General features: G+C 44.6%; 1 pseudogene across 1 annotated transcript; it reads right to left on the bottom strand.

The window, feature by feature from the left end:
* Positions 1–1,609: 1,609 nt before the first annotated feature.
* LOC308527720 (tubulin beta-2A chain-like) lies at positions 1,610–13,818 on the bottom strand (annotated as a pseudogene). Its single transcript has 2 exons — positions 13,749–13,818; positions 1,610–2,789 (listed from the first exon to the last, which is right to left on the bottom strand). The product of its transcript is annotated as a tubulin beta-2A chain-like (transcript).
* Positions 13,819–17,926: the final 4,108 nt, after the last annotated feature.

Consider the following 17,926-nt stretch of genomic DNA (forward strand, 5'->3'; position numbering starts at 1 on the left):
TATCATCCAAACTGGACTGTCTGCTCCCAGATTTTCTGTTATGTGACTATTTGATGTCTTAATTACATCAGCCTATGTTAGTCTAGTTGTCTGTGACTGGAAACTGATACAGCAGTTTTGGTCTTTGTCTTTGAGGTCAGACTGAACCTAACAAACGTTAATTTAACGAAGTCATAGCAAGAGGTCATTAATGGAGTTGACAGGGAAGTTCTGGTGGAGGGGTGGAAGCAGAAGCCAGAGTGGAGCAGAGAGGAAGAGGGACAGTGAGCACCGACAAGTCTTGGAAGGAATTTTGCTCTCAAAGGGAATTGAGAATAGGGATATAGCTGAAGGGGAATGAAAGTCCAAGAAGGGAGAATATCCTGTCAGAGCAAAAAGTATACTGGTCAAAGCTAAACAGGCAAAGGTTTTAGTCAAAGCTATTGCAATAGGGGAGAGAAGCCAGAACTCACCTGAGCTCAACCCTGCTGAAGCAGAGGGTGGTAGGATTTTTAAGGGCTGGGGTGTGAAGGAGAGATATGGGTCATCCATGTCTGCTATTTGGTTTTACCCAAAGTAATATTAAACTTCTCATATCATATGATAAGAAGTAATTTTACAACTTGGAGCAAGATGGCCCCCGAGGTCATGCTCCCACAGAGACTGGGTGGTAAGGATAAGTTCTCCTTTGATTGCATTTCAAGAGATGGTTCCTAAGTCTTTGAGAAAGATGGTCCTGGGTCATAAAGCTGATAAGACTTGTTTTTTAAAAATTTTTTATTAATTCTTTTTTGGAGAGGAAGGGAGAGGGAGAGAGAGAAACATCATGTGGGAATGCAACATTGATTGTCTGCCTCTTGCATGCCCCCTACCAGGGATCGAGCCTGCAACCCAAGCATGTGCCCTGACTGGGAATCCAACCTACAATCCTTTGGTGCACAGGAGGACGCCCAAAGAACTGAGCCACACCGGCTGGGGCACTCACAAGAACGTATTTAAAAGATTTATATACACTTTAAGGGCCAGGGAAAGGATTTACAATTACAAATTTTCTAAAGAGGATGCTCCAAGAAAAGGGAAGTAAGAGACCTAGAGTTGGGAAAAATCTTGTCTAATGTTAAATCAATCTGAGGGGGAATATTAAGGCCATCTTGGTCAATTTCATTTTTAAAAATATGTTTTTACTGATTTTTTTAAGAGAGGAAGGGAAAGGGGTGAAAGAGAGAGAGTGAGAGAAACATCAATCGGTTGCCTCCAGCATGTGCCTGAATGGTGGTCAAACCTATAACCTGGGTATGTGCCCTGATGGGGAATTGAACTGGCAACCTTTTCAGTGCAGGGGGCAGCTCAACATATTGATCAATTTCTAAAACAAGGATAAATCACCCTGGCCAGGTAGGTCAATTGGTTGGGGCATCCTCCCCATTAGCCAAGGTTCTGGGTTTGATCCCAGTCAGGGCACATATGTGAATCAACCTGTGAATGCATAAATAAGTGAAACAACAAATGGATGTCCCACCAACCCTCTCTAAGGATCAATTAAAAAAAAACCCCAAATAACAATGTTTCTATATACAATTTCTGATGCCTACAGGATAATCAAGACTCTCCACTCTCCATACTCCAGAGATCATCTGTCCTTGCCATGCTCACAGTTTTGAGAGCCAGGCTTCAGCAGGTCCTTCATGCTGCTCTCAGCCTTGGTGAGCTCCATCTTGTCCATGCCCTCGCCTATGTACTAGAGCAGGAAGGCCTTACCCTGGAACATGGCCAAGCACTGCTCTGAGATGTGCCTGAACAGGTCCTGGATGGCTGTGCTGTTAATGAAAGTGGCTGACATCTTCAGGCCTCCAGGCGGGATGTCGCACCATGGGTTGTCTTCACATTGTTGGGGATCCACTCCACAAAGGCGCTGCTGTTCTTGTCCTGCATGTTGAGCACCTGGTTGTCCACCTCCTTCATGGTCATGTGGCCCCAGGAAACAGCAGCCACTGTCAGGTAGTGGCCCTGATGGGCTTTGATACTGCTGGCTGCCCCGGCTGGTCAGAAGGGGCAAAGCCAGGCATGAACAAGTAGAGGCGTGAGAAGGGCACCATGTTCACTACCAGCTTGCACAGGTCTGAGTTCAGCTGGCCCAGGAAGTGCAGGCAGGTGGGGGCCCTGCTCATGGTGGCCGACACCAGGTGGCTGAGGTCTCCATTCGTGGGGGTGGTCAGTTTCAAGTTGCGAAAGCACATGTCATACAGGGCCTCATTATCAGTGGAGTAGGTTTCATCTGTGTTTTCCTCCAGCTGGGAGTCAAAGAGGGTGGCATTGTAGGGCTTGACCACCGTGTAGGACACCTTAGGCAAGGGCATCACGCTGCAGGTACTCACGATGCGATCTGGGTACTCCTGCTGGATCTTGCTGATAAGCAGTGTGCCCATCCCTAACTGGGTGCCATCCCCAGTGAGTGGGTCAGCTGGGAGCCCTGCAGACAGTCACAGCTTTCTGACTCCTTCCTCACCAGGTCCAGGACTGAGTCCACCAGTTCAGCTCCCTCTATGTAGTGGCCCTTTGCTCAGATGTTCCCAGTCCCACTCTGACCAAACATGAAGTTGTCTGGCCTGAAGATCTGGCCCAATGGTTCAGACCTGACCGAGTCTATCGTGCCAGGCTCTAGATCCACCAGGATAGCCTGAGGTACTACTTGCTATTAGCAGCTGCATTGTACTACACAGCTACAAGTCACTCTCCATGGTGATTGCCAGTTGGGCCGATCCCATGCTCATCACTAATGACATCCCAAAACTTGGCTCCAGTCTGGTTGCCTCACTGGCCCCCGGAATGTTCCTAAGAATTGGGCTGCCCAGGCCTTTTAGCCATGTCCAATTTTGTCACCATTATGTAGATATGGGTAAAATCTTTCCATCATGGTCAATATGTTTTTCTTTTTGAACAAATGTAGCAATTTCTCATTGAAACTTGCCTCCTAAGGGACCATAATAGATTTCATGGTTCTCCAATGAAGAGGGAAGGTGCTAACTAGCCATGTAGCTCAAAGTACAGCGTTACAGCAACTACTTCCCTTTGAGGAATAAAGAGCTGGTATTATAGCCTTAAAATTCCCTTTTACTGCCAATAAAATAAATTTTCACACTTGTTCTATGAATAAAGTTTCTTTAGGAATTTGTTCTGTATGGCTGAATCTCTTCTGTTTCACCCATGAGGTTAGAGGACAGCTAGACGAGAGAAGGGTTGAATAGGGCTGAAAAGGGTTTATGATGAGGAATTAATAATGTCAGTTATAAATATAATAGCAGTCAATATTTCTTGAGTACTTACTATGTTCTAAGCATTGCTCTGAGCATCTCTCATTTCTTAACTCTAACCCTCACCGTAGCCCTACAGATAAGTGCTAAGACAGGAAGGTGAGGCATGAAGAGGTTAATGCTCAAGGTCATACGTGGCTGAGTCTGATTCAATCAAACTCAGGTGGTCTCGTTCCAAGTCCAAGTGCTGGGTTTTCTGTGTTGTGGACTGACTGTTTCCTCAGCTTTAATGCATTCGGCATTAGGATTGTCCGTCTGCCTCAACTGAAAAAGCAACCTGTGTCATTAGTGTCCTTTAGCAAAGATTTATAACACTTAGATCCTTAAAAGAGCAAGGCAGAGAGCTATATATTGTGGGGGGATTTGATGAAAATTCTCATCGTAAGACAGTGAGTTGTAAGCTCCAGGATTCTTCATTTATGATCTGTCACACTGTCATGGATGGCCTACCCTGGATTTGTGTGGCCAAGGGATGTGGGTCTAGCTGGGCATTGGTGATTCCTTCCTGCATTTAGCAACTATTTGTGTAAAGTCTGTGATGGACCCAGCATGGTGCCAGCATTGTGGGGGTTAGAGATGTATAACTACTTCTTTGCTAAGGGTTTGATATATTTGGTAAAGAAAGATTTTTATTAGACACCAGCTAGGTAGCAAGTACTGTGCTAGGCATTTTACATTGGTTCTTATTGGATTCTTCTGACATCCTTGGGAGGAAGGTACTATCCCCATCTGATGGATGAAAAACTGAATCTTAGAGGGATTGAGGCACCTGTTGAAGGGTCATGCAGCCAATAAAGGGCAAGCCCAGAAATCAAGCCCTGGGGTAAATTAAAGAAAAAAATGACAATTTTAATGAGATCTGTTTATTATGAATGGATCTCACTGAATCCAATGAAAGGAAGAGCCAGTTAACTTTGGAGAGCAGTGTTGTGTTTTTTTTTTTGTTGTTGTTTTGTGTGTTTTTTTTTAAAAAAACACTTTCCATGTAATATTAATTCCAGAAAATATTTCTTGGTGTGGGGTGCTGGTGGTGCTGGGGGAACAGAATAACCTTTTCTTAACACAAAAGCTCAGTATATGAAACAGTTGAAAGTGATGCTCCTGCTGTGTGTGGGGTGGTGGTAGGGAGGGTGGTGATCATGGGTCTTTCCCATATTGGGCCTCCTCTCTACCCGGGACTGTGGAACCATAGGATTCTTGAGAAACCAGTTGGAAGTCAATGTTTCTGTATAAAATAATATGCCAACTCAAGTCTATAGATGGCAACTGTTAGCAAGTCATATACATAGATTCCTACAAAGCCAGTTGTGTTGTCCTCATGTCCTAAGAGTAAAACTAAAAATAACAAAAGTAATTGACCTCGGTAAAAATGCTTAACTATGTACTTGGATTTCAAAAAAATACATAAGCTGTAAATTGAGTGTTCAATCATGGAGAAGCAATAGGAAAACTCTTGGGAAGATGAGGGGATGGATGTCTCCCTGTCTATCTCATCTACCACTTGCTGGGGGAAGGAGGAGAGACTGGCAGAAGACAGCTTACTCTCTGCCCGCCTCTTTCTTGGATGATTGGTGCTGGTGGGAGCCAAGCAGCCCACAGCAGAGTGGGCTGGGTGAGTCAGTCTGCATCTTCAAGAGCAATTTGGAGGTTGTTTGCTTCTTCCCACTCCCAAGCTCCAGCCTCCCCTCAAAGACAGAGAATTTGTTAAACACACACACACACACACACACACACACACACACACACACAAATGAAGGAAATTCCCCCCCAAGGAACAACAAAAACACCCATTGTAAACAGCAGGTTTGTCTTCTGACAGGTTTTGTTTGCAAATGATAACAATTACAGGTAATTTTTCATTTCAATTGGAGAAGCAGGTATTAAAAAGAGAGAGAGAGGGAGAGAGAACGGGAGAGCAGGCTCATCTCCCCAGTGCCTTATTCACTCCCTAGTCTACAACCTAACACGAGTGTGGAGGGCTAGGCAGTCTCCTCATTCCATTAAGTGAGATCTAATTGTGGCTGTTCCGTCTGTTGGCAGATGCAGTTTCTACATAACAACAGCCCAGAGACAGGGCTGCGTGATTAATGCCTCCGGTTGTCATATGCCCCATTATCTGTGCATTTGCATAACTTAATGGTTTAGGACAGGGGAGAGAGGATGCTTAATTTAATGTTTAGCAGGCCCTTGATAGCTGAATAATTTAAGAACTGTCAAGGGGGTCAGTCCTACAGCAATTCAGCAAGACAGCTATGATTTCTGCATATCGTTAAAATTCTTACTTAGGATAACTTTTTTTTTTTTAAGGAAAAAGAAAAGAACAACAATGCCTGAGAGGAAGCACTGATTATTTTTTTTTCTGTTAACCATTTTCTCCCTGAGGCAAAGGGAAATTTTGTTTTTTGACAGCAGTTAAATGTTTGAAGATAGCTGGGGTGGGGTTGGGTGGGGGCAGGTTACACTCATTCTCTTCCTTCATTTCTCTACTCCCCTGACCTCAGGAGGTTCTTCTTTCCCATTCTGATTTGTTTCCTCTTATTCTTTTTGTCTCCTCAATCACCTCATCCTTTGTGCCCCTTTTTATGAGCCATTTGCAATCCCTCCCCTCACCCCCCAGCCTCTAGCTGAAAGGCAGTTAGGGGAGGGGAGAGTGAGGAGGGAGGCTGGAGGGGAGGAGCATAATTTGCTTGAAATCAACTAACAGCCCAACCTGCTTTCAATAGGAAACACTGCCAGTTTCATTAGTTGCTAATGAATATTATTAAACTAATCTGTCATTTGTTTTCTAATTATGTGTCACCAGGCATCACAGTGGCAGTGGAGGTGACTGCTGGTGAACAATTTTCCTCCTTGAGTCCTTTTTTCTTTTTAAAGAGGAACAGCCAGGAATGATTAGCAATAATTTGAACGTAGGTAATTTTCCCCTCTTTTCCTTAGTCTTTTAATTTCTCTCTCTCTCATTTATAATACTGCCAGGATCTTCATTGCCACCCAGCCTCTATATAACCCCCTCCCAGGGTGAGACCCCAGCCCATGCCAAACATGGGACAGCCCCCCTTCATGATGCAACTCATGGGCATGTCAACTGTTGTCTATTCTGGAGAGTCTCAAGCAGATCGAGCCCACATCTCTTTCCTGAGCAACAGGCTACTACACATCTTGACCTGGATGTCCCACAGACAACTCAAAATTCACATAGCCAAAGTAGGACACATTTCTCAGCCTGCTCCATTTTCCCATTGTTTCGAACTTGCAACCTGCAATTCTGTCACTCTTCCTTTTCCTTGCTTTCCACGTTCACTTAATCACTAAATTACACCGATTCCCTCTAAATATCTCTCACCTTGCTTTCGGGACCCTAATGCCAATCCTTATTATTTGGTGATGAAGATGGCAAATAGATAACTGGGTTCCATTCATTGCATTTCCTCTACCCTTATTCTGTTATCCATATATTCACCAAAGAAATGCTTCCAAAATGCAAATGTGAATAAGTCACTGTCCTACTCAAAAATCCTTCAATGGCTCCCTATTGTTTAGACATTGAAGTTTACACTTTTAGTCTGGCATAGTAAACAGTCTCCGAGCTTCATTCCTCCATACTCCTCCTCACACCCTTGCTCTAGCCCAGGGGTGGGCAAACTTTTTGACTCGAGGGCCACAATGGGTTCTTAAACTGGACCGGAGGGCCGGAACAAAAGCATGGATGGAGTGTTTGTGTGAACTAATATAAATTCAAAGTAAACATCATTACATAAAAGGGTACAGGTCTTTTTTTTTTTTAGTTTTATTCATTTCAAACGGGCCAGATCGGGCCAGCCGGCAGTAGTTTGCCCACGGCTGCCTCATTGCTGTGTTATGCCTTCAAGTTTTGCCATATGATTTTTTTCCTGTCTGAAATCCTTTTCTTTTTCTCTCTTTTAAATATATACTCTAATTCTCCACTTAAGTTGTGTGTGTGTGTGTGTGTGTGTGTGTGTTTTAAAGATACTTTAGATCTTGCTCCATGGGAAACATTTGGCAATGTCTGGAGAAATTCTTGGTTGTCACAAGTTGGTGGTGCTATTGGCCAGGTCTGGTGTTAAAACTAATACACAAGACATCCCCCCACAACAAAGAATCATCTGGCCTCAAATGTCAATAGTGCTGAGGCTGAGAAACTGCTTTAGATCAGCTTCTGTTGTGCGACTATTCCTTTGTACATGTCGCTTATACCTTTCACATGGCATTTCATTCATGTGAACCACATGTTTCTCCCCTTAGATTGCATGAGCCAGAGGGCAAGATTTTATATGCTGACATAACAGAACATCTTAAGGATTATTTATTTAAAAAATGGCTTTTGTTGATATTATTCCTGAATTTCCTCTGCCAACTCTACTGGCTGTTTCACTATTATCAGTCATTTACACTTTAGAGTGAATGAAGCTTGAGTTATGAAGGTTTAGATGAGTCCTTATAAAATGTTACTTTCTGGAGATTAGGATGTGAATCCTAGTTAACATGGAGTTTGAATTCTAATACCAAGAGAAAAAATGGTCTCTTACCGATGTAAGATTTTATAACTTTTCTAATTGAGAAGGGATTCAAAGCCTTCTTTTGTTAAATGAATTGATAGGTTTTGATCTAATTGATCTAATTTTTTATTCTCTGAAGTTGAAAGCAAGTCCTGATTTTTTTTTCTAATGGAGGAAATACATTTCTTGGATACAACAACTCTGAATATCAACCTGGTTGCTTTGACAATCTTCCTTGCTGTATTAGCATGAAACAATTATACAGGAACCAGAATAACTTCATTTGCTCCATCACATAATCACACACCAAGCAGGCATCTCTTCTGAGAGGCTATTTAAAACTTTCTAGTGCCTTCCTGTCATAATTAGAATAAAGTTCACACCATCCTAGCTTTCCCTTGTCTCTGTCCTTATTTAATTCTCCCCCAACCCCACATATACACTCTCCCACATGCTCACTAGGCTTTAGCTATACTGGCTTCTTTTCTGTTCTTCAAATACTAGAAGCTTGTACCTGATGTTGGAGTTTTATACTTGCTGCCCAGAACACTCTCCCTAGATCTTCTCACCGTTAACACTTTTGTTTTTTTATCATCCAATTCTCGGATTTAATACCACTTCTTCAGAAGTGATTTTATTAATGATCCTATAAAAAGTTGCTCCTCACCCCAGGTTATTCTCTACTCCATAATTCTCTTTAATATTTAATAGTTCATATTGCTATACCATCATCTGAAATTATGTAACTTATTTACTTATTGATTATCTGTCTTTGATCACTAGAATGATAACTCTTTAAACACAGGGAATTTAATAAGTTTTTTTCTTCACAGTTTATCTGAATTTAAGATACTCTGTGGGACCTGGTTGCCTAACGTACTTGTTGAAAGACTTCATTAACTGTGCCCACTGTTTCCACTCAGTTCAGCAAGGATTTATTGTGTATGCATTCTGTGCGTGGTACTGTGGTGAGGAGGAAAGAGATAAGACATCATTCCCTCTCAACTAGTGTTCAATGTGGTGGTAATGGGCTGTGTCCATAACCATCACCCTCATCTCAAAAACAACCAGTTGTGCCCTAGCCAGTTTGGCACAATGGATAGAGCATTGGACTGTGGACTGAAGGGCCCAGGGTTTGATTCCTGTCAAGGGCACATGCCAGGGTTGCAGGCTCAATCCCCAGTTGGGGGTGTGCAAGAGGCAGATGATCAATGATTCTCTCTCATCACTGATATTTCTATCTCTCTCTCCTTTCCTCTCTGAAATCAATAAAAATATATTTAAACAAACAAACAAACAAACAAAAAACATCATTGCTAAGTGTCCATAGACTTCATTTTATTGAATCCTCTTAATGACATAGGTATGAATAACCCCACTTTACAGGTGAGAGAATGGGAATCTAGAAGGGTAGCAACTACCCTAAATCACAAAGGTCGTATATGACAAAGCTCACCATTGAACTTAACTCTGCTTGAGTTTAAAGCTGTACTTGTAACCTCTTCACATATGTTTTCAAACACCTTATTTTGCTTTTCAGGATGCTAATTATATAAAAGAGGTAGGATATGATTCTTTAAATCACCTCCTCAATTTTAAAGAGAGGGGGATGAGGGAAAGAGAACTTCATTTTTTATTGTAAGGCAAGAGGTTTGTTAGTTAAACAGTAAAGTCTCCTCCAAACACTGGGCCATTGCCTTCGACTTTATTGCTAACTCAGGGCTCTCTCCTATCCCTGATCTTTTATGATAGAACAGTGAGGAAGAGAGAGGTGAGGGGTACACATAGGAGGTAAAGATAGTCTGATAAAATTTAGAGTCCAGTCTAAAACTGTGCTGCTTCCCCACAGTGCCTGAAAAGATTCTCTCCTCTTTGTCTCACCTTTTGCTTCTCCACCAATTAGAAATTTATTTTTTATTACTAACTGCACAATGAAGTGAAGACTAGCTCCAGAATGGCTATCAGTCCCTCATACCTCTTTGTTCTCTCTGATGTCTGTTGATTAGAGGAAGTAGAAGATCTGATAAAAGAATTTTGAAGACCTACATTGGGAGGGCAGGTATTTTAGGCTGTTATTGGGACTATAGGAAGGTGCTAGGTGGTTGGGGTTCAGAAGTGGGGGGTGACATTAGGTAGTATAGGAACACAGAGATACTCAAGATAAATAGTTTTCTATCCTTAAAGGACCAGAGGTGACTGAATCCTGTGGAAGCATATGGTGGTGGCTCTTGGCATGCTGTTTGTACATGTGACAAGTGATAATAACCTCTATCTCTGTGTGCTGGTATTGAAACCTCTATTTTCATCTTCCTTTTGACCCACTTTAATTGCACAATTAGACAAATGATTCATTGGCCAGCAGGGGAGAATCTTAGACTCTTCTAGGGAAATGAGGATAGCAGTCATTTCCAAAATTTCTACCTAGTTATTTTCCATCCTTGGGGTTTGCCTAATTAGCCTTGTGAAGTCATTGATCCCTGGCCATAGTTACTCCTCCTGGTGAGAAAAGAAGTAGAGGAAACAGGAGAAATCACATGTAAGCATTAAACTTATGGAGTGACTCTTCTCTACAATATTCTTGCCTTAACTCTATGTCCATAGTTCTAGAATGAGCTTTGAGTAGGGGTGGGCATGAGGATAAATCAGCTTTCATTTTAGGTGAGGAGGAGGACAAGGAACTCCTAGCTTTCACCAAATTTTTGTAGGAAGCAGACCTGCTTCACCCTACGGGAAACTATCAACTTTAGACAAACAAACTCTAGGAAGCCTCTCTGAAATGGCAGAATAAATCTACCCTTATATTTCTCTTGAAATAACAAGGAGATGAAATACAAAGAAAAAACCGTGCGCTCACTAACATAAATCAGCCCTGTAGTTGTGATCAGCACATATGGTATGGTAACATTGCCCACTGCTCTGAGACCCGCTAATGGAAGACCATATGTGCTTCTGCAAGATCAAAACACAGCGGGCCTGGTTTAAGACTCCGTGGCGGCCCCGACTCCGAACTTCCTTGCATTTATTGGTTTGTGTTTCTGTTTTAGCACCATTCTTGCCACCATAGTCTCTCACCTTCCCTCACTTTTTCTTTCCTATCTTTCAGGAGTTGAGAGGACTGGGTAATTTAAAAACTTGTTTGGACTTCATAGAGTTTTTTTAGTGAGCAGTGGCCATGAGAGAGAGACACAGATGCCAGAATTGGGAGATACTATTGATAATACTTCTAGGATTGACCAATATTTTCTGCTGGATAATTTGCCTCTTCCCCTCCCACAGCTTAGAGATATAACTGACATAAAAAATTATATATATTTAAGGTGCATAATTGGATACACATATACATTGTGAAATGGGTACTATAATCAAGCCAATTAACATAGCTGTCACCTCACACAGTTACCTTTTTGTGTGTGGTGAGAACACTTAAGATCTACCCTTTTAGCAAATTTCAAGTATATAATACAGTGTTATCAACTGTAGTCACCATGCTGTATATTAGGTTCCCAGAAAAAGAGTTGCATTTTGGAATATATTAATTACAGGGAATTAAATAGACAGATTTAAGCAAGGGTGAAATGAGGTGTTATTTAGTATTCTCTTCTTCACTTTTGTTTAAATGTAGACTTTGAAAAAAGTAAGAAGGCCTTGTATTTATTTTCATACATAAATTCAAAGTAGATGAATGACTGAATGAATGAAGCGGGCCACATAGCTTCTTGTATTATTGTGAGTATGAGCACAAATGAAAACCAAAGAGGTTATTAATAGGAGGACCAGATGCATAGCACATCTTTTTTCTTGGGAGCTCAAAGAACCTTGTCAGCATAAATGCATTAATCTTGGAATGTCCCTTTGAGAGTGGTGTCTGGTTAACATATTACCCTCCGATTTGTTATGGCCCATGCTTAGCTCCTTTCCCTTTCACAGGAGATCCTAGATAGGTCTGAACAAGCCCATGATGAATGCCAGACAAAGATTTTAATGGGAGAGAAACAAAAAGCCACACACACTTGTTACTGAAATAAAACTAGCTTATTATCCTTTGAGGAAAAAAAAATAACACCCTATTTGTCATATTAATGAAGACCTAATTCAGTTATGTTATTTTCTGAGTCCTTGCCCATAGCATCCCCACTAAACCAGGATATCTGCCAGGACCCTTCGATGCAGACCATGTGGTGCCTCATTGTTGGGCTGAGTGACAAAGGTTTTATTATGAAATCCTTTATATTCTCATGTATTTATTTTTTCTTGCTAATTAATCCTATGCCATTTCAGTGCTATGAAATACTATTGTTTCAAAGCCAATACTCACCCTCTAATCCAAATTGAGCTAAAATGATAACTACCCTGAAAACTGTGTGCTATGTTTAGAAAAAACTTCAGTGGAGACTTCTGGACTCCAAAAGGGGATGTGGCTACTCTGTCTGTAGCAAGCTGACAAGGTGGAAAGAATGGCAACTGTTTAGGTACATTAGGTATCAAGAGATGGCATTGTTTAGGGCAATTATTCCTAAACCCAGGTGATCATCCAAATGAACAGGGTGAAGGTTAACATCACCAGGCTCCCACATATGAGGAATCTTATTCAAGAGGTCTGGGGGGTAGGTCCAGGCATCTATCTAAAAAGCCCTCTTAGTCCTAGCTGGTTTGGCTCAATGGATAGAGTGTCGGCCTGTAGACTGAGGGGTCCCGGGTTCAATTCTGGTCAAGGGCACATGCCCAGGTTGTGGGCTCAATCCCCAGTAAGGGGTGTGCAGGAGGCAGCCGATCAATGATACTCTCTCATCATTGATGTTTCTATCTCTCTCTTCCTTCCTCTCTGAAATCAATAAAAGTATATTTAAAAATCCTATCTAATAAAAGACAAAAGGGTAATTAACAGTACCTCCGCTATGCTTCCCATTGGCTAATCAGCGAGATATGCAAATTAACTGCCAACAAAGATGGCGGCTGGCAAACACGGAGCTGAAGCGAGCAGGAGGTTTGTTTGCTCCAGTGGTGGAGGAAGCCAAGGTTCCCCGCCTGCCACGGCCCAGCTCTGAGCTCTGAAAGCAACAGCTCCAAAAGCAACAAAGTTTCAATTATAGAAGCTAAACAAACCCCAGATACCTGCTTCCAGCCAGCTGTGGCCTCAGAGCTGGAGCGAGCAGGACGGCAACAAAGTTTCAATTATAGAAGGTAAATAAATCCCAGAATAAAATAAAAAGAAAAAAAGAGGCTGGGAGCTTCAGTCGCAGACCAGCTTGAAAACGGCCCTCAGCCCCTCACCCAGACTGGCCAGGCACCCCAGTGGGGGCCCCACCCTGAAGGGGGTGTGACCAGGTGCAAACAGCCATCAGCCCCCTCACCCAGGCTGGCCAGGCACCCAAGCGGGACCCCCACCCTGATCTGGGACACCCTTCAGGGCAAACCAGCCGGCCCCCACCCGTGCACCAGGCCTCTATCCTATATAGTAAAAGGGTTATATGCAAACTGACCCTAACAGCAGAAACACTGGGAATGACTGGTCACTATGACACACACTGACCACCAGGGGGCAGACGCTCAATGCAGGAGCTGCCCTCTGGTGGTCAGTGTGCTCCCACATGGGGGAGCTCTGCTCAGCCACAAGCCAGGCTGATGGCTGCCAGCACAGCGGTGGCGGCAGGAGCCTCTCCCACCTCCTCAGCAGCGCTAAGGATGTCCGACTGCAGCTTAGGTCTGCTCCCCGCTGGCAAGTGGACATCCCCCGAGGGCTGCCGGGCTGCCAGAGGGATGTCTGATTGCCATCTTAGGTCCAATCCCCTGGGGAGCAGGCCTAAGCCAGCAGATGGTCATCCCCCGAGGGGTTCCAGACTGCGAGAGGGCACAGGCCAGGCTGAGAGACCCCCTACCCCCGAGTGCACAAATTTTTGTGCACCGGGCCTCTAGTAAATAAATAAAATAAAAAAAAGCTTACTTAGGTAGTTCTGATGATGAAACACTAGCTGTAAAACCCTTGTCTTGAGTTTCAGTTCAGGTTCTGCCATACGTTCATTCAACCAACCAAACATCTAATCAATGCTGTTACATGCCAGGTACTGCGCTGAGTGCTGGGAAACAGAGGTTAACAAGACAGACATCCTGGCCAAACCATTTAACAACTTTCAGCTTCCTTTCCTTCTCTTTGAATAGGGGTTAGATGAGATTTTGGGTCCCGCCCAGCTCTAGCAGTCCATGATATTTAAGAAACAGAGCCCCTGACTTCCTAATATGCCTTTCAACTTCTTTTCGGTTCTTATTGCCAAGTTGACATTCTCCCATTCCAGTTTTCTACCTCCCTTGCCTTACAATTCTGCCTCAAAGCAACAGTCTTCAGTGCGTGATGTCAGCCTGATTGAAATGTTGAAAGATTTCCTCTCCATTTCCAGAGGCGATGGGGCTGAGAAGTTAACCCAGGCTTCATCAGGGCTACTCGGGTTTCTATTCATCATGGCAGCTCTACTGACAGTTTAAAAAGGACAGCTCCCCATTTGTTACATGGAAAGTTCTTGTCCTTTTCCTCTTCTACTTCCATTAGAGGCTCAGTGAAGCTAGATGTACAGATCCAAAGACAGGAGAATATGAGGCAAATCTGGACCTCCCAAAGCGAAGGGGCTGAATGGAGGGCGAGGGCCCATTTGGGAAGATGCTCCAAATTTGGCCCTGAAGGCTCCTCCAGAGGCCGTTCTCAGCTGCCTGCTAGTTCTGGGAGGTCTCCGTGCAGACTGGGTGACGGGCACACCCCAGCGGAGACAGGACAGGTCCTCGCAGCCTAGGCTGGGCCCTGGCCTGGTGTTCAGCTGCCTCGTGGCTGTGTTGGGCTGTGCCGGGCTGTGCCAGGCCGTGCCGGACCATGCAGGCCAGCTGGTGCGCTGGGTTCTGCTGGTAGGAGTGGCACTCAGGGGCTTCTCGGTGGAGTCCGGGCCGTCGGGACGTCCGCTCTTGACCGTTTGGCGTGCGGGCATGCGGGTGGGACTTCCTGGGGGAGGCTCTGGTTGGTTTCTCCGTGGAGGATACCTTCCCTCAGACCCGTGGGGGCCCCTTGCTCAGGCCGGGCAGTCTGAGCGTGGCCGGTCCGAGAGGTTCAGGCCGCTGACGGTGTCACAGGAGGTTGGGGTGGTCGCACTGTGCAGACTCTGTGTTTGCCGTCACCAGCCCGCCCAGCTCGTCTGCCTCCTGTAGCGCCTCTCTGCCGCAGCATCTCCAAGTGTTCCTTCTTGAGCTCCTCTGTGGCGGCCTCATTCCGCCGTGGAAGCCCACCGGGTACCCCCTCTGCTTCTCTGGGTCGTGGCTGAGCTCGAGCCGGGCCCCTGCGTTGCCATCTTGCTTGTTCTTGCCCACGAGACCTAGGGGCCTGGTTGGCTCTGCTCGCCTGGGCGCTTGGGGATGTGAGGACACGTTTGCCCTGAATCTCACCCGGTGGGATTGGATGTTTGTAGGGCAGAATACAACTCCAAACAACAACATGCCACTCCCACGTTAGTAAGTTTTCAGAAATGGCCCTGTGTGAATTTGGAACTCTCTGGAGTTGTGAATTTGGATCAGTGGTTCTCAACCTTCCTAATGCCGAGACCCTTTAATACAGTTCCTCATGTTGTGGTGACCCCCAACCATAAAATTATTTTCGTTGCTACTTCATAACTGCAATTTTGCTACCATTATGAATCGTAATGTAAACATCTGATCTGCAGGATGTATTTTCATTGTTATAAATTGAACATAATTAAAGCATAGTGATTAATCACAAAAACAATATGTAATTATAGATGTGTTTTCCGATGGTCTTAGGCGACCCCTGTGAAAGGGTCGTTGGACCCCCAAAGGGGTCGCGACCCACAGGTTGAGAACCGCTGCTCTAGATGGAGACAGTACGGCAATTTAACCTATAGAGGTTTCTTTCTTTTTAAAAAAATATATATTTTTATTGTTGATAGTGTTACAGATACCTCCCATTCCTCCCTTTGTCCTCCCTCCTCCCAGCCCCTCCCCCACCCTCCCACCCCCCATTCACTACCCTGTTACCTGTGTTCATGGGCTATGCAGATAAGTATGTAAGTTCTTTGGTTTTTTTTTTTTTTAATATTTTTTATTGATTAAGATATTACATATGTGTACCCTCTACCCCCCCTCTCCCCGCTCACCCCCTCACCCCACCGTTGTCCGTGTCCATTGGTTAGGCCTATATGCTTGCATATAAGTCCTTTGGTTGATCTTTCCCCCTTGCCCCCACCCTCCCCTACCTTCCCTCCAAGGCCCTACAGTCCAATCAATGCCTCTCCGTCTCTGGATCAGTCCTTGTTCATCAGTTTATGTTGTTCATTATATTCCACAAATAAGTGAGATCTTGTGGTATTTATCCGCTCTCCAGTTCCATCCATGCTGTGGCAAATGGTAAGAGTTCCTTTTTCTTCTTCCTCTTCTTAAAGAATACCTTTCAGCATTTCATATAATGCTGGTTTGGTGGTGATGAACTCCTTTAGCTTATTCTTATCCGTGAAGCTCTTTATCTGACCTTCCATTCTGAATGATAGCTTTGCTGGATAAAGTAATCTTGGTTGCAGGTTCTTGCTATTCATCTCTTTGAATATTTCTTGCCACTCTCTTCTGGCCTGCATGGTTTCTGTTGAGAAATCAGCTGACAGTCGGATGGGTACTCCCTTGTAGGTAACTGACTGTCTTTCTCTTGCTGCTTTTAAGATTCTCTCTTTATCTTTTGCTCTTGGCATTTTAATTATGATGTGTCTTGGTGTGGTCCTCTTTGGATTCCTTTTGTTTGGGGTTCTCTGCGCTTCCTGGACTTGTAAGTCCATTTCTTTCACCAGGTGGGGGAAGTTTTCTGTCATTATTTCCTCAAAAAGGTTTTCAATATCTTGCCCTCTCTCTCCTTCTGGTACCCCTATAATTCTGATGTTGGTACGCTTGAAGTTGTCCCAGAGGTTCCTTACACTATCTTCATATTTTTTGAATCTCTTTTCTTTTTTCTTTTTCGGTTGGGTATTTTTTGTTTCTTTGCATTTCAAATCTTTGACTTGATTCTTGGGATCCTCTTGTCTGCTGTTGGAGCTCTGTAAAGTATTCTTTATTTCAGTCAGTGTATGCATAATTTCTAATTGGTCCTTTTTCATGACCTCCATGGTCTCACCATACTCCTTGAGGGATTCATTAAATTTATCGGCGGTTTCCATAAAATTCTTGACAAACCTTATAAACGTGGCCTTGAACTCTATATCCAGTCGTCTGGCCTCCTCCGTTTCTGCCAATTGTGACCTGTTTCTTTGTCTCCGCATTTTGGCTGCTTCCCTGTGTTGATAGAGTGGCCTGCGCGCCAGGTGTCCTGTAGGGCCCAGTGGCTCAGCCTCCCCAGTTACCTGGGGTGGACACTCTTGGTGCACTCTTGGTGCCTCGCTTGTTGTAGGATCACTGGGAGGAATTGACCTCCAGGCCAATTGGCTGTGGGAAGCAGCTGTGTCTGAAGTGGGAGAATGGACCCCCTCTGACCACTGGGTACAGTGGCTCCTGGATCTAAGGAGGTGCTAATTCAGCCCCTGCCTGAGGCCACACAGCAGGAACTACGAAGAGGCTCAGCTGTGAAGCAATGCAAGCCGCTGCGGGGCCTTGGGCCTTCTCTTGGAAGTTCCGGGTCTGGCTGGCCCGGCTGCAGTTAGGTAATTATCAGGTTGCAAAGTTCTGGGGCATTCACATGCAAAAGCCTCTGCCGCAGCCCGGGTGGGGCGGGGTCTCAGGGAGTCAAAGGGCCAGAGAAAGAAGCAATGGCTGATTCTCTGCGCCCGGAGTCGCGCGTCTCAGTGTCCCGGCAATGGCTGCAAGCACCTCCGAGGGAAATCTGCCCCCAAGTTCGCCCGCTGCCGCCTGAGAGAGCTGCCTCTCCCCGTATGAGACCTGGGTCCCCAGAGACTTCCCGGAACCGGAGATCAGAGCAGTCGGGAGCTTGTGATTCAAAAAGACAGCCGCGTCCTCAGGTGCCACCCCCTTTCCGCGCGCGCGAGCCGCCGCGTACCTCTGCACTCAGCCTCCGCAGCTCCTCTGGCTCTCAGCGTGCTTTTCTTTTCTTCTAGTTGTAGAAATTACACTCAGCCAGCCTTCCTGTTGTTTTGG

This window comes from Myotis nattereri (genome assembly GCF_964212035.1).
Source record: "Myotis nattereri genome assembly, chromosome: 12".
NCBI lineage: Eukaryota > Metazoa > Chordata > Mammalia > Chiroptera > Vespertilionidae > Myotis > Myotis nattereri.